Below are 19,187 nucleotides of genomic sequence, written 5' to 3' on the forward strand. Positions count from 1 at the left end.
CGACCTCTCGCTTAAACAAACATACCAAACCATCAAGCTGCTACATACTTTTCTGTTTTATTTCCTAACTTATATATATATATATATATATATATATATATATATATATATATATATATATATATATATATATATCTTTATTTCTGTTTCTTCCTCATCAAACTTCATCACTTATCAACATAATATTTATCATAATCACGATCATATTATCAAGATCATATCTTCATTTTTCAACAGTAACTACGATTGATCTTGGCCCATTTCGCCTTACAAGCCCAGTTTAGCAAGAATCCAAGTACAAGTAGTGGCCCAATCCAAAACCTATTGCAAATCTATTTAAAACGGTCCAAGGAAAGAAAATGGTATACGGTCCAAAATAAACTCCAGCGCATACATGGCCCAATAATATGATCAAGTGTTTCGTTTAATGAATCAGTGGGTGTGGGTCCTGGTAACATAAACGGGGACATGAGCAACCGTAGTTAGGTCTGATCGAGCGGTTTCATAACGTACGGTAGCAAGATGTTTCACTTTCTAAAAGCAAAACAATGACCTGTATATCAATTATATAAATATATGCTCCATCCACTAAAGGTGTCAGTCACCTAATCCATCTTGCTTCATATACTCGTCGACTACATGCACAAGGACTCAAGTTTGCAGATAAAATAATTAAAGGCCCCGATCCCTTGATACTTAAATTATTTTTCGGCTAAAAAGGAAGAACATGCAATGATTTGGCTTCCTTGGATCCCTTATTATTTGAACGGCAATTTGAAGTGGGGTTAGGTAAGTCATAAGCTAAAAAAAATTGCACGTTATTCTTTTGATTATCCCACTCTTGTCTGCCATAAACCCCATCTTGATCCACTTGTTTATTTAGAAAGAAAACATTGTATATATATTTTATAAATAAGTTTGCAACTTTAAACTTTATCATATTTCTTATCTTCCTCCCTCTTGTTTCTTTACGTGACCAAAAGAAAATAATAGAAGTAGTAATGAATTGCAGCAAGAGTTATGGGTGTCGGTTGTGATGGTGGTGATTAAACAGAGAATAGCAGCCGCTTATATCTGTTTAAAAGGGTGGCGAGACATAGCATCATAACGATAAATTCGATGGGTTTCGTGGTGTTTTACAATAGTGAAGGTAACGACGAATTTTTCAAGTGGTGGCGGTTTAATGGTGGAGTTAAAGTAGAAGATGGTGGTTTATTCATGGTAACGAAAACAGTAAAGAAAATAAATTGGTGGTGATATAGTGGTGGTTTGAGAGTGATTTGATAATGGAAAGTTGAATGTGTTAGTTAAATTCACAAGCTATTCGATTATTATAAAACCAATGTGTCGACAGAGAAATATTCTCAAGGACAGACATATGAATAAATAAATAAAAGTGGGTTACTGAGTTAGTACAGATTTTTGGATGTTGTCTATGGATTGGAGCATGATTGTGTAGTGACCCGAACTTTTCCATGTTTATATATATTAATTGAGATTTATATTTACATGATTAAATGTTTCCAACATGTTAAGCAATCAAACTTGTTAAGACTTGATTAATTGAAATATGTTTCATATAGACAATTGACCACCCAAGTTGACCGGTGATTCACGAACGTTAAAACTTGTAAAAACTATATGATGACATATATATGGATATATATATAGTTAACATGATACTATGATAAGTAAACATATCATTAAGTATATTAACAATGAACTACATATGTAAAAATAAGACTACTAACTTAATGATTTTTAAACGAGACATATATGTAACGATTATCGTTGTAAAGACATTTAATGTATATATATATCATATTAAGAGATATTCATACATGATAATATCATGATAATATAATAATTTAAAATCTCATTTGATATTATAAACATTGGGTTAACAACATTTAACAAGATCGTTAACCTAAAGGTTTCAAAACAACACTTACATGTAACGACTAACGATGACTTAACGACTCAGTTAAAATGTATATACATGTAGTGTTTTAATATATATTTATACACTTTTGAAAGACTTCAATACACTTATCAAAATACTTCTACTTAACAAAAATGCTTACAATTACATCCTCGTTCAGTTTCATCAACAATTCTACTCGTATGCACCCGTATTCGTACTCGTACAATACATAGCTTTTAGATATATGTACTATTGGTATATACACTCCAATGATCAGCTCTTAGCAGCCCATGTGAGTCACCTAACACATGTGGGAACCATCATTTGGCAACTAGCATGAAATATCTCATAAAATTACAAAAATATGAGTAATCATTCATGACTTATTTACATGAAAACAAAATTACATATCCTTTATATCTAATCCATACACCAACGACCAAAAACACCTACAAACACTTTCATTCTTCAATTTTCTTCATCTAATTGATCTCTCTCAAGTTCTATCTTCAAGTTCTAAGTGTTCTTCATATATTCTACAAGTTCTAGTTACATAAAATCAAGAATACTTTCAAGTTTGCTAGCTCACTTCCAATCTTGTAAGGTGATCATCCAACCTCAAGAAATCTTTGTTTCTTACAGTAGGTTATCATTCTAATACAAGGTAATAATCATATTCAAACTTTGGTTCAATTTCTATAACTATAACAATCTTATTTCAAGTGATGATCTTACTTGAACTTGTTTTCGTGTCATGATTCTGCTTCAAGAACTTCGAGCCATCCAAGGATCCGTTGAAGCTAGATCCATTTTTCTCTTTTCCAGTAGGTTTATCCAAGGAACTTAAGGTAGTATTCATACATATAAAGCTATCTTATTCGAAGGTTTAAACTTGTAATCACTAGAACATAGTTTAGTTAATTCTAAACTTGTTCGCAAACAAAAGTTAATCCTTCTAACTTGACTTTTAAAATCAACTAAACACATGTTCTATATCTATATGATATTCTAACTTAATGATTTAAAACCTGGAAACACGAAAAACACCGTAAAACCGGATTTACGCCGTCGTAGTAACACCGCGGGCTGTTTTGGGTTAGTTAATTAAAAACTATGATAAACTTTGATTTAAAAGTTGTTATTCTGAGAAAATTATTTTTATTATGAACATGAAACTATATCCAAAAATTATGGTTAAACTCAAAGTGGAAGTATGTTTTCTAAAATGGTCATCTAGACGTCGTTCTTTCGACTGAAATGACTACCTTTACAAAAATGACTTGTAACTTATTTTTCTGACTATAAACCTATACTTTTTCTGTTTAGATTCATAAAATAGATTTCAATATGAAACCATAGCAATTTGATTCACTCAAAACGGATTTAAAATGAAGAAGTTATGGGTAAAACAAGATTGGATAATTTTTCTCATTTTAGCTACGTGAAAATTGGTAACTAATCTATTCCAACCATAACTTAATCAACTTGTATTGTATATTATGTAATCTTGAGATACCATAGACACGTATACAATGTTTCGACCTATCATGTCGACACATCTATATATATTTCGGAACAACCATAGACACTCTATATGTGAATGTTGGAGTTAGCTATACAGGGTTGAGGTTGATTCCAAAATATATATAGTTTGAGTTGTGATCAATACTGAGATACGTATACACTGGGTCGTGGATTGATTTAAGATAATATTTATCGATTTATTTATGTACATCTAACTGTGGACAACTAGTTGTAGGTTACTAACGAGGACAGCTGACTTAATAAACTTAAAACATCAAAATATATTAAAAGTGTTGTAAATATATTTTGAACATACTTTGATATATATGTATATATTGTTATAGGTTCGTGAATCAACCAGTGGCCAAGTCTTACTTCCCGACGAAGTAAAAATCTGTGAAAGTGAGTTATAGTCCCACTTTTAAAATCTAATATTTTTGGGATGAGAATACATGCAGGTTTTATAAATGATTTACAAAATAGACACAAGTACGTGAAACTACATTCTATGGTTGAATTATCGAAATCGAATATGCCCCTTTTTATTAAGTCTGGTAATCTAAGAATTAGGGAACAGAAACCCTAATTGACGCGAATCCTAAAGATAGATCTATTGGGCCTAACAAACCCCATCCAAAGTACCGGATGCTTTAGTACTTCGAAATTTATATCATATCCGAAGGGTGTCCCGGAATGATGGGGATATTCTTATATATGCATCTTGTTAATGTCGGTTACCAGGTGTTCACCATATGAATGATTTTTATCTCTATGTATGGGATGTGTATTGAAATATGAAATCTTGTGGTCTATTGTTACGATTTGATATATATAGGTTAAACCTATAACTCACCAACATTTTTGTTGACGTTTAAAACATGTTTATTCTCAGGTGATTATTAAGAGCTTCTGCTGTCGCATACTTAAATAAGGACGAGATTTGGAGTCCATGCTTGTATGATATTGTGTAAAAAAACTGAATTCAAGAAACTTATTTCGTTGTAACATATTTGTATTGTAAACCATTATGTAATGGTCGTGTGTAAACAAGATATTTTAGATTATCATTATTTGATAATCTACGTAAAGCTTTTTAAACCTTTATTTATGAAATAAAGGTCATGGTTTGTTTTAAAAATGAATGCAGTCTTTGAAAAACGTCTCATATAGAGGTCAAAACCTCGCAATGAAATCAATTAATATGGAACGTTTTTAATCAATAAGAACGGGACATTTCAGTTGGTATCCGAGCGTTGGTCTTAGAGAACCAGAATTTTGCATTAGTGTGTCTTATCGAGTTTGTTAGGATGCATTAGTGAGTCTGGACTTCGACCGTGTTTACTTGAAAAATGATTGCTTAACAAATTTTGTTGGAAACTATATATTTTTAACATGTGAATATTATGTGATATATTAATCTCTTAACGCGTTTGATATTATGTGATAGATGTCTACCTCTAGAACAAGTCCCATTGACTCACCTAATAATAATGAAGAGTCAAATGTAAATTGGAATGATTCGTGGACTGATTCACAAGTTCCCGAAGAGGAACCGGAAGAAGAGTCGGAACCGGAAGAAGAATCGGAACCGGAAGAAGAATCGGAACCGGATGAAGAAATAGAACCGGTGGGGGAAATAATAAAACGGTTAAGTAAAAGAAAATCCTCAACCAACCTACCAAGGTTAATTATGGTCAATGGTGTTTCCGCTAAGGAAGCAAAATATTGGGAGGATTACCAATTCTCCGATGAATCGGATTCTGACGAGAATTTCGATGATGTTATAGAAATTACCCCAACTGAATTTAAAAAGGCAAAAGAAAATAATAAGGGAAAGGGCATAAAAATAGAGAAATCTAATTTCAACCCCGATGAACTTTATATGTATCGTCAACCCCCGAAGTCCTTAAGTTGTAACAATGACCCGGGAACCTCTAAACCACCAGGTTTTTCTAAACCAATGTGGAAAACGACGGCTCGTATTAGGGGAACATCATATATCCCTAGAAACTTGGCAAAACGAACCAAAACTGAAGAAGAAGAAACAAGCGAGTCGGAATAAGATAGTTGTATTCGTGTGGTGTAATATATGTAATATAGTGTGCTTATGCTTTATGATATATGTAAAAATTGCTTGTATTAATAAGTATTTTTTTTATGAATCTAACTCTTGTCTATTTTACAGTATAAAAACACAAAATGGATAGACAACCCAATATTTTAAGAGACCTACCCGGAGACATGATTGATGAAATCTTGTCTAGAGTCGGTCAGAATTCTTCGGCACAACTATTTAAGGCGAGATCAGTTTGTAAGACATTCGAAGAACGTTCCAAGAATGCCTTGGTTTATAAAAGGCTTTCGTTCGAAAGATGAGGGATATCACATTGGGAAATCCATAAGTTACGATGTGTTTACTTTGACGCATATATTGCGGGGAACCCAAATGCTATTTTACGCAATGGGTTAAGAAATTATTTTGACTCAATATATCCGAATATTGGACTTCGTGATTTAGAAAAAGCGGCTAACATGCAACATAAAGAAGCATGTTATGCTTATGGATTAGTAATGTTCGCTTCTCACCAAAGTGAGAACAAGAACATCGGGCTACAACTATTAAACAAAACGTTCCCACAAGTGACGGAGTCGGTAATTGGGGTAAGAAATGAGGTTTTTAGATTGTTACGGGACTATTGGACATTACGTAACCCTCGTCCCTTTGACGATGTTACAACACGCTGTCTTATAAACGGCCATAACAGTTATGTTCCACAAGACCAAGGATGGGAAGTAGTCCTAGTAAAACCAGAATTCATGACTTGTTTCTGAACGTATGAATTACGTGTCTTTATTGCCTTTGCTGAACGACTTGTGTACTAGCTAGAATTATCTTCACAACTATCTTGTATCAAAGTTATTGTGTGCTATATTTCATGCTTTATGTAAAATAAGCGGTATTGTAAGTTTGTAAAATATTGTATAAAAGTTGGAACGCGAAATATTATTATAATCAGTTTTTCATATAGAATTGTAGTAGTTGAATTGTATATTAGCTACTAAGTATGAACTTAACGGGTAGGACTACCCGAATTTAAACTTATAAAATGCTAATATGAAGAAAAAGCTTTTATAAATGAGTTCATATTATGCTACGAAATACTATTAACTACTCTTAATATTCTGTATGATTAACTTGTTCCATTTGATTATTTTGAAGGAAATGGCACCGACTACTCGACACACCGTGAATATGAATGAAGAGGAATTCCGTACTTTTCTAGCTTCAAACATAGCCGCAGTACAGGCTGCGCTACATACCAACAATAACCTTGGATCTAGCAGTACAGGAAATCGTGTAGGATGCACCTACAAAGAATTCACTGCCTGCAAACCTTTGGAATTTGATGGAACCGAAGGACCGATCGGATTGAAACGGTGGACCGAAAAGGTCGAATCGGTGTTTGCCATAAGTAAGTGTACTGAAGAGGACAAAGTGAAGTACGCCACGCATACCTTCACAGGTTCTACGTTAACATGGTGGAATACCTATCTAGAGCAAGTGGGACAAGACGATGCGTACGCACTACCGTGGTCAGCATTCAAGCACTTGATGAACGAGAAGTACCGTCCCAGAACCGAGGTCAATAAGCTCAAGACAGAACTTAGAGGGTTACGAACCCAAGGATTTGATATTACCACGTACGAAAGACGATTCACAGAATTGTGCCTATTGTGTCCGGGAGCATTCAAAGATGAGGAACAGAAGATCGACGCGTTTGTGAAAGGATTACCGGAAAGAATCCAAGAAGATATAAGTTCACACGAGCCCGCCTCCATACAACAGGCATGTAGAATGGCTCACAAACTAGTGAACCAGATTGAAGAAAGAATTAAAGAACAGACTACTGAAGAGGCCAATGTGAAGCAAGTCAAAAGAAAGTGGGAGGAAAACGGTGATAAGAATCACCAATACAACAACAACAACAATTACAACAATAATCGCAAAAATTATCCCAACAATCGCAACATCAATCGCAACTACAACAAACGGCCCAACAACAACAACAACAACAACAACAACAACAGCAACTACAACAATCATCCCAACAACAATAACAATCGTAACAACAACAACAATCAGAAGCAGCTATGCCAAAGGTGTGAAAAGTATCACTCGGGGTTCTGCACCAAATTTTGCAACAAGTGTAAAAGAAATGGTCATAGCGCGGCGAAGTGTGAGGTCTACGGACCAGGGGTTAATAGAACGAAAGGAACAAATGGTGTCGGAACGAGTAATGGCGGAGCAAGTAGTGTCGGAGCAAGTTATGCCAATGTAGTATGTTATAAATGTGGAAAACCGGGCCACATTATTAGAAATTGCCCGAACCAGGAGAACACGAATGGAAAAGGCCGCGGAAGAGTTTTCAATATTAATGCGACAGAGGCACAGGAAGACCCGGAACTTGTTACGGGTACGTTTCTTATTGACAATAAATCTGCTTACGTTTTATTTGATTCGGGTGCGGATAGAAGCTATATGAGTAGAGATTTTTGTGCTAAATTAAGTTGTCCATTGACGCCTTTGGATAGTAAATTTTTACTCGAATTAGCAAATGGTAAATTAATTTCAGCAGAGAATATATGTCGGAATCGAGAAATTAAACTGGTTAGCGAAACATTTAAGATTGATTTGATACCAGTAGAGTTAGGGAGTTTTGATGTGATAATCGGTATGGACTGGTTGAAAGAAGTGAAAGCAGAGATCGTTTGTTACAAAAATGCAATTCGCATTATACGAGAAAAAGGAAAACCCTTAATGGTGTACGGAGAAAAGGGCAACACGAAGCTACATCTTATTAGTAATTTGAAGGCACAAAAACTAATAAGAAAAGGTTGCTATGCTGTTCTAGCACACGTCGAGAAAGTAGAAACTGAAGAAAAGAGCATCAATGATATTCCCGTCGCAAAAGAATTTCTCGATGTATTTCCGAAAGAATTACCGGGATTACCCCCACATCGATCCGTTGAATTTCAAATAGATCTTGTACCAGGAGCTGCACCAATAGCTCGTTCTCCTTACAGACTCGCTCCCAGTGAGATGAAAGAACTGCAAAGACAATTACAAGAACTTTTAGAGCGTGGTTTCATTCGACCAAGCACATCACCGTGGGGAGCTCCTGTTTTGTTTGTCAAGAAGAAAGATGGTACATTCAGGTTGTGTATCGACTATCGAGAGTTGAACAAACTTACCATCAAGAACCGCTACCCACTACCGAGAATCGATGACTTATTTGATCAACTACAAGGCTCGTCTGTTTATTCAAAGATTGACTTACGTTCCGGGTATCATCAAATGCGGGTGAAAGAAGATGATATTCCAAAGACTGCTTTCAGAACACGTTACGGTCATTACGAGTTTATGGTCATGCCGTTTAGTTTAACTAATGCACCAGCTGTGTTCATGGACCTTATGAACCGAGTGTGTGGACCATACCTTGACAAGTTTGTCATTGTTTTCATTGATGACATACTTATTTACTCAAAGAATGACCAAGAACACGGTGAACATTTGAGAAAGGTGTTAGAAGTATTGAGGAAAGAAGAATTGTACGCTAAGTTTTCAAAGTGTGCATTTTGGTTGGAAGAAGTTCAATTCCTCGGTCACATAGTGAACAAAGAAGGTATTAAGGTGGATCCGGCAAAGATAGAAACTGTTGAAAAGTGGGAAACCCCAAAAACTCCGAAACACATACGCCAGTTTTTAGGACTAGCTGGTTACTACAGAAGGTTCAAGACTTTTCCATAATAGCAAAACCCTTGACTGCATTAACGCATAAAGGGAAGAAATTTGAATGGAATGATGAACAAGAGAAAGCGTTTCAGTTATTGAAGAAAAAGCTAACTACGACACCTATATTGTCATTGCCTGAAGGGAATGATGATTTTGTGATTTATTGTGACGCATCAAAGCAAGGTCTCGGTTGTGTATTAATGCAACGAATGAAGGTGATTGCTTATGCGTCTAGACAATTGAAGATTCACGAACAAAATTATATGACGCATGATTTGGAATTAGGCGCGGTTGTTTTTGCATTAAAGACTTGGAGGCACTACTTATATGGGGTCAAAAGTATTATATATACCGACCATAAAAGTCTTCAACACATATTTAATCAGAAACAACTGAATATGAGGCAGCGTAGGTGGATTGAATTGTTGAATGATTACGACTTTGAGATTCGTTACCACCCGGGGAAGGCAAATGTGGTAGCCGATGCCTTGAGCAGGAAGGACAGAGAACCCATTCGAGTAAAATCTATGAATATAATGATTCATAATAACCTTACTACTCAAATAAAGGAGGCGCAACAAGGAGTTTTAAAAGAGGGAAATTTAAAGGATGAAATACCCAAAGGATCGGAGAAGCATCTTAATATTTGGGAAGACGGAACCCGGTATAGGGCTGAAAGGATTTGGGTACCAAAATTTGGAGATATGATAGAAATGGTACTTAGAGAAGCTCATAAAACCAGATACTCAATACATCCTGGAACGGGGAAGATGTACAAGGATCTTAAGAAACATTTTTGGTGGCCGGGTATGAAAGCCGATGTTGCTAAATACGTAGGAGAATGTTTGACGTGTTCTAAGGTCAAAGCTGAGCATCAGAAACCATCAGGTCTACTTTAACAACCCGAAATCCCGGAATGGAAATGGGAAAACATTACCATGGATTTCATCACTAAATTGCCAAGGACTGCAAGTGGTTTTGATACTATTTGGGTAATAGTTGATCGTCTCACCAAATCAGCACACTTCCTGCCAATAAGAGAGGATCACAAGATGGAGAAGTTAGCACGACTGTATTTGAAGGAAGTCATCTCCAGACATGGAATACCAATCTCTATTATCTCTGATAGGGATGGCAGATTTATTTCAAGATTCTGGCAGACATTACAGCAAGCATTAGGAACTCGTCTAGACATGAGTACTGCCTATCATCCACAAACTGATGGGCAGAGCGAAAGGACGATACAAACGCTTGAAGACATGCTACGAGCATGTATTATTGATTTCGGAAACAGTTGGGATCGACATCTACCGTTAGCAGAATTTTCCTACAACAACAGCTACCATTCAAGCATTGAGATGGCGCTATTTGAAGCACTTTATGGTAGAAAGTGCAGGTCTCCGATTTGTTGGAGTGAAGTGGGGGATAGACAGATTACGGGTCCGGAGATTATACAAGAAACTACCGAGAAGATCATCCAAATTCAACAACGGTTGAAAACCGCCCAAAGTCGACAAAAGAGCTACGCTGACATTAAAAGAAAAGATATAGAATTTGAAATTGGAGAGATGGTCATGCTTAAAGTTGCACCTTGGAAAGGCGTTGTTCGATTTGGTAAACAAGGGAAATTAAATCCAAGGTATATTGGACCATTCAAAATTATTGATCGTGTCGGACCAGTAGCTTACCGACTTGAGTTACCTCAACAACTCGCGGCTGTACATAACACTTTCCACGTCTTGAATTTGAAGAAATGTTTTGCTAAAGAAGATCTCACTATTCCGTTAGATGAAATCCAAATCAACGAAAAACTTCAATTCATCGAAGAACCCGTCGAAATAATGGATCGTGAGGTTAAAAGACTTAAGCAAAACAAGATACCAATTGTTAAGGTTCGATGGAATGCTTGTAGAGGACCCGAGTTCACCTGGGAGCGTGAAGATCAGATGAAGAAGAAATACCCGCATCTATTTCCAGAAGATTCGTCAACACCTTCAACAGCTTAAAATTTAGGGACGAAATTTATTTAACGGGTAGGTACTGTAGTGACCCGAACTTTTCCATGTTTATATATATTAATTGAGATTGATATTTACATGATTAAATTTTTCCAACATGTTAAGCAATCAAACTTGTTAAGACTTGATTAATTGAAATATGTTTCATATAGACAATTGACCACCCAAGTTGACCGGTGATTCACGAACGTTAAAACTTGTAAAAACTATATGATGACATATATATGGATATATATATAGTTAACATGATACTATGATAAGTAAACATATCATTAAGTATATTAACAATGAACTACATATGTAAAAATAAGACTACTAACTTAATGATTTTTAAACGAGACATATATGTAACGATTATCGTTGTAAAGACATTTAATGTATATATATCATATTAAGAGATATTCATACATGATAATATCATGATAATATAATAATTTAAAATCTCATTTGATATTATAAACATTGGGTTAACAACATTTAACAAGATCGTTAACCTAAAGGTTTCAAAACAACACTTACATGTAACGACTAACGATGACTTAACGACTCAGTTAAAATGTATATACATGTAGTGTTTTAATATGTATTTATACACTTTTGAAAGACTTCAATACACTTATCAAAATACTTCTACTTAACAAAAATGCTTACAATTACATCCTCGTTCAGTTTCATCAACAATTCTACTCGTATGCACCCGTATTCGTACTCGTACAATACATAGCTTTTAGATATATGTACTATTGGTATATACACTCCAATTATCAGCTCTTAGCAGCCCATGTGAGTCGCCTAACACATGTGGGAACCATCATTTAGCAACTAGCATGAAATATCTCATAAAATTACAAAAATATGAGTAATCATTCATGACTTATTTACATGAAAACAAAATTACATATCCTTTATATCTAATCCATACACCAACGACCAAAAACACCTACAAACACTTTCATTCTTCAATTTTCTTCATCTAATTGATCTCTCTCAAGTTCTATCTTCAAGTTCTAAGTGTTCTTCATATATTCTACAAGTTCTAGTTACATAAAATCAAGAATACTTTCAAGTTTGCTAGCTCACTTCCAATCTTGTAAGGTGATCATCCAACTTCAAGAAATCTTTGTTTCTTACAGTAGGTTATCATTCTAATACAAGGTAATAATCATATTCAAACTTTGGTTCAATTTTTATAACTATAACAATCTTATTTCAAGTGATGATCTTACTTGAACTTGTTTTCGTGTCATGATTCTGCTTCAAGAACTTCGAGCCATCCAAGGATCCGTTGAAGCTAGATCCATTTTTCTATTTTCCAGTAGGTTTATCCAAGGAACTTAAGGTAGTAATGATGTTCATAACATCATTCGATTCATACATATAAAGCTATCTTATTCGAAGGTTTAAACTTGTAATCACTAGAACATAGTTTAGTTAATTCTAAACTTGTTCGCAAACAAAAGTTAATCCTTCTAACTTGACTTTTAAAATCAACTAAACACATGTTCTATATCTATATTATATTCTAACTTAATGATTTAAAACCTGGAAACACGAAAAACACCGTAAAACCGGATTTACGCCGTCGTAGTAACACCGCGGGCTGTTTTGGGTTAGTTAATTAAAAACTATGATAAACTTTGATTTAAAAGTTGTTATTCTGAGAAAATGATTTTTATTATGAACATGAAACTATATCCAAAAATTATGGTTAAACTCAAAGTGGAAGTATGTTTTCTAAAATGGTCATCTAGACGTCGTTCTTTCGACTGAAATGACTACCTTTACAAAAATGACTTGTAACTTATTTTTCCGACTATAAACCTATACTTTTTCTGTTTAGATTCATAAAATAGATTTCAATATGAAACCATAGCAATTTGATTCACTCAAAACGGATTTAAAATGAAGAAGTTATGGGTAAAACAAGATTGGATAATTTTTCTCATTTTAGCTACGTGAAAATTGGTAACAAATCTATTCCAACCATAACTTAATCAACTTGTATTGTATATTATGTAATCTTGAGATACCATAGACACGTATACAATGTTTCGACCTATCATGTCGACACATCTATATATATTTCGGAACAACCATAGACACTCTATATGTGAATGTTGGAGTTAGCTATACAGGGTTGAGGTTGATTCCAAAATATATATAGTTTGAGTTGTGATCAATACTGAGATACGTATACACTGGGTCGTGGATTGATTCAAGATAATATTTATCGATTTATTTATGTACATCTAACTGTGGACAACTAGTTGTAGGTTACTAACGAGGACAGCTGACTTAATAAACTTAAAACATCAAAATATATTAAAAGTGTTGTAAATATATTTTGAACATACTTTGATATATATGTATATATTGTTATAGGTTCGTGAATCAACCAGTGGCCAAGTCTTACTTCCCGACGAAGTAAAAATCTGTGAAAGTGAGTTATAGTCCCACTTTTAAAATCTAATATTTTTGGGATGAGAATACATGCAGGTTTTATAAATGATTTACAAAATAGACACAAGTACGTGAAACTACATTCTATGGTTGAATTATCGAAATCGAATATGCCCCTTTTTATTAAGTCTGGTAATCTAAGAATTAGGGAACAGAAACCCTAATTGACGCGAATCCTAAAGATAGATCTATTGGGCCTAACAAACCCCATCCAAAGTACCGGATGCTTTAGTACTTTGAAATTTATATCATATCCGAAGGGTGTCCCGGAATGATGGGGATATTCTTATATATGCATCTTGTTAATGTCGGTTACCAGGTGTTCACCATATGAATGATTTTTATCTCTATGTATGGGATGTGTATTGAAATATGAAATCTTGTGGTCTATTGTTACGATTTGATATATATAGGTTAAACCTATAACTCACCAACATTTTTGTTGACGTTTAAAACATGTTTATTCTCAGATGATTATTAAGAGCTTCCGCTGTCGCATACTTAAATAAGGACGAGATTTGGAGTCCATGCTTGTATGATATTGTGTAAAAAAAAACTGCATTCAAGAAACTTATTTCGTTGTAACATATTTGTATTGTAAACCATTATGTAATGGTCGTGTGTAAACAAGATATTTTAGATTATCATTATTTGATAATCTACGTAAAGCTTTTTAAACCTTTATTTATGAAATAAAGGTTATGGTTTGTTTTAAAAATGAATGCAGTCTTTGAAAAACGTCTCATATAGAGGTCAAAACCTCGCAACGAAATCAATTAATATGGAACGTTTTTAATCAATAAGAACGGGACATTTCAGTTGGTATCCGAGCGTTGATCTTAGAGAACCAGAATTTTGCATTAGTGTGTCTTATCGAGTTTGTTAGGATGCATTAGTGAGTCTGGACTTCGACCGTGTTTACTTGAAAAATGATTGCTTAACAAATTTTGTTGGAAACTATATATTTTTAACATGTGAATATTATGTGATATATTAATCTCTTAACGCGTTTGATATTATATGATAGATGTCTACCTCTAGAACAAGTCCCATTGACTCACCTAATAATAATGAAGAGTCAAATGTAAATTGGAATGATTCGTGGACTGATTCACAAGTTCCCGAAGAGGAACCGGAAGAAGAGTCGGAACCGGAAGAAGAATCGGAACCGGAAGAAGAATCGGAACCGGATGAAGAAATAGAACCGGTGGGGGAAATAATAAAACGGTTAAGTAAAAGAAAATCCTCAACCAACCGATCAAGGTTAATTATGGTCAATGGTGTTTCCGCTAAGGAAGCAAAATATTGGGAGGATTACCAATTCTCCGATGAGTCGGATTCTGACAAGAATTTCGATGATGTTATAGAAATTACCCCAACTGAATTTAAAAAGGCAAAAGAAAATAATAAGGGAAAGGGCATAAAAATAGAGAAATCTAATTTCAACCCCGATGAACTTTATATGTATCGTCAACCCCCGAAGTCCTTAAGTTGTAACAATGACCCGGGAACCTCTAAACCACCAGGTTTTTCTAAACCAATGTGGAAAACGACGGCTCGTATTAGGGGAACATCATATATCCCTAGAAACTTGGCAAAACGAACCAAAACCGAAGAAGAAGAAACAAGCGAGTCGGAATAAGATAGTTGTATTCGTGTGGTGTAATATATGTAATATAGTGTGCTTATGCTTTATGATATATGTAAAAATTGCTTGTATTAATAAGTATTTTTTTTATGAATCTAACTCTTGTCTATTTTACAGTATAAAAACACAAAATGGATAGACAACCCAATATTTTAAGAGACCTACCCGGAGACATGATTGATGAAATCTTGTCTAGAGTCGGTCAGAATTCTTCGGCACAACTATTTAAGGCGAGATCAGTTTGTAAGACATTCGAAGAACGTTCCAAGAATGCCTTGGTTTATAAAAGGCTTTCGTTCGAAAGATGGGGGATATCACATTGGGAAATCCATAAGTTACGATGTGTTTACTTTGACGCATATATTGCGGGGAACCCAAATGCTATTTTACGCAATGGGTTAAGAAATTATTTTGACTCAATATATCCGAATATTGGACTTCGTGATTTAGAAAAAGCGGCTAACATGCAACATAAAGAAGCATGTTATGCTTACGGATTAGTAATGTTCGCTTCTCACCAAAGTGAGAACAAGAACATCGGGCTACAACTATTAAACAAAACGTTCCCACAAGTGACGGAGTCGGTAATTGGGGTAAGAAATGAGGTTTTTAGATTGTTACGGGACTATTGGACATTACGTAACCCTCGTCCCTTTGACGACGTTACAACACGCTGTCTTATCAACGGCCATAACAGTTATGTTCCACAAGACCAAGGATGGGAAGTAGTCCTAGTAAAACCAGAATGCATGACTTGTTTCTGGACGTATGAATTACGTGTCTTTATTGCCTTTGCTGAACGACTTGTGTACTAGCTAGAATTATCTTCACAACTATCTTGTATCAAAGTTATTGTGTGCTATATTTCATGCTTTATGTAAAATAAGCGGTATTGTAAGTTTGTAAAATATTGTATAAAAGTTGGAACGCGAAATATTATTATAATTAGTTTTTCATATAGAATTGTAGTAGTTGAATTGTATATTAGCTACTAAGTATGAACTTAACGGGTAGGTACTACCCGAATTTAAACTTATAAAACGCTAATATGAAGAAAAAGCTTTTATAAATGAGTTCATATTATGCTACGAAATACTATTAACTACTCTTAATATTCTGTATGATTAACTTGTTCCATTTAATTATTTTGAAGGAAATGGCACCGACTACTCGACACACCGTGAATATGAATGAAGAGGAATTCCGTACTTTTCTAGCTTCAAACATAGCCGCAGTACAGGATGCGCTACATACCAACAATAACCTTGGATCTAGCAGTACAGGAAATCGTGTAGGATGCACCTACAAAGAATTCACTGCCTGCAAACCTTTGGAATTTGATGGAACCGAAGGACCGATCGGATTGAAACGGTGGACCGAGAAGGTCGAATCGGTGTTTGCCATAAGTAAGTGTACTGAAGAGGACAAAGTGAAGTACGCCACGCATACCTTCACAGGTTCTGCGTTAACATGGTGGAATACCTATCTAGAGCAAGTGGGACAAGACGATGCGTACGCACTACCGTGGTCAGCATTCAAGCACTTGATGAACGAGAAGTACCGTCCCAGAACCGAGGTCAATAAGCTCAATACAGAACTTAGAGGGTTACGAACCCAAGGATTTGATATTACCACGTACGAAAGACGATTCACAGAATTGTGCCTATTGTGTCCGGGAGCATTCAAAGATGAGGAACAGAAGATCGACGCGTTTGTGAAAGGATTACCGGAAAGAATCCAAGAAGATATAAGTTCACACGAGCCCGCCTCCATACAACAGGCATGTAGAATGGCTCACAAACTAGTGAACCAGATTGAAGAAAGAATTAAAGAACAGACTGCTGAAGAGGCCAATGTGAAGCAAGTCAAAAGAAAGTGGGAGGAAAACGGTGATAAGAATCACCAATACAACAACAACAACAACAATTACAACAATAATCGCAACAATTATCCCAACAATCGCAACATCAATCGCAACTACAACAAACAGCCCAACAACAACAACAACAACAACAACAGCAACTACAACAATCATCCCAACAACAATAACAACCGCAACAACAACAACAATCAGAAGCAGCTATGCCAAAGGTGTGAAAAGTATCACTCGGGGTTCTGCACCAAATTTTGCAACAAGTGTAAAAGAAATGGTCATAGCGCGGCAAAGTGTGAGGTCTACGGACCAGGGGTTAATAGAACGAAAGGAACAAATGGTGTCGGAACGAGTAATGGCGGAGCAAGTAGTGTCGGAGCAAGTTATGCCAATGTAGTATGTTATAAATGTGGAAAACCGGGCCACATTATTAGAAATTGCCCGAACCAGGAGAACACGAATGGAAAAGGCCGCGGAAGAGTTTTCAATATTAATGCGGCAGAGGCACAGGAAGACCCGGAGCTTGTTACGGGTACGTTTCTTATTGACAATAAATCTGCTTACGTTTTATTTGATTCGGGTGCGGATAGAAGCTATATGAGTAGAGATTTTTGTGCTAAATTAAGTTGTCCATTGACGCCTTTGGATAGTAAATTTTTACTCGAATTAGCAAATGGTAAATTAATTTCAGCAGATAATATATGTCGGAATCGAGAAATTAAACTGGTTAGCGAAACATTTAAGATTGATTTGATACCAGTAGAGTTAGGGAGTTTTGATGTGATAATCGGTATGGACTGGTTGAAAGAAGTGAAAGCAGAGATCGTTTGTTACAAAAATGCAATTCGCATTATACGAGAAAAAGGAAAACCCTTAATGGTGTACGGAGAAAAGGGCAACACGAAGCTACATCTTATTAGTAATTTGAAGGCACAAAAACTAATAAGAAAAGGTTGCTATGCTGTTCTAGCACACGTCGAGAAAGTAGAAACTGAAGAAAAGAGCATCAATGATATTCCGGTCGCAAAAGAATTTCTCGATGTATTTACGAAAGAATTACCGGGATTACCCCCACATCGATCCGTTGAATTTCAAATAGATCTTGTACCAGGAGCTGCACCAATAGCTCGTGCTCCTTACAGACTCGCTCCCAGCGAGATGAAAGAACTGCAAAGACAATTACAAGAACTTTTAGAGCGTGGTTTCATTCGACCAAGCACATCACCGTGGGGAGCTCCTGTTTTGTTTGTCAAGAAGAAAGATGGTACATTCAGGTTGTGTATCGACTATCGAGAGTTGAACAAACTTACCATCAAGAACCGCTACCCACTACCGAGAATCGATGACTTATTTGATCAACTACAAGGCTCGTCTGTTTATTCAAAGATTGACTTACGCTCCGGGTATCATCAAATGCGGGTGAAAGAAGATGATATTCCAAAGACTGCTTTCAGAACACGTTACGGTCATTACGAGTTTATGGTCATGCCGTTTGGTTTAACTAATGCACCAGCTGTGTTCATGGACCTTATGAACCGAGTGTGTGGACCATACCTTGACAAGTTTGTCATTGTTTTCATTGATGACATACTTATTTACTCAAAGAATGACCAAGAACACGGTGAACATTTGAGAAAGGTGTTAGAAGTATTGAGGAAGGAAGAATTGTACGCTAAGTTTTCAAAGTGTGCATTTTGGTTGGAAGAAGTTCAATTCCTCGGTCACATAGTGAACAAAGAAGGTATTAAGGTGGATCCGGCAAAGATAGAAACTGTTGAAAAGTGGGAAACCCCAAAAACTCCGAAACACATACGCCAGTTTTTAGGACTAGCTGGTTACTACAGAAGGTTCATCCAAGACTTTTCCAGAATAGCAAAACCCTTGACTGCATTAACGCATAAAAGGAAGAAATTTGAATGGAATGATGAACAAGAGAAAGCATTTCA

The sequence above is a fragment of the Rutidosis leptorrhynchoides genome, chromosome 3 (genome assembly GCF_046630445.1).
Source record: "Rutidosis leptorrhynchoides isolate AG116_Rl617_1_P2 chromosome 3, CSIRO_AGI_Rlap_v1, whole genome shotgun sequence".
Taxonomy (NCBI): Eukaryota; Viridiplantae; Streptophyta; class Magnoliopsida; order Asterales; family Asteraceae; genus Rutidosis; species Rutidosis leptorrhynchoides.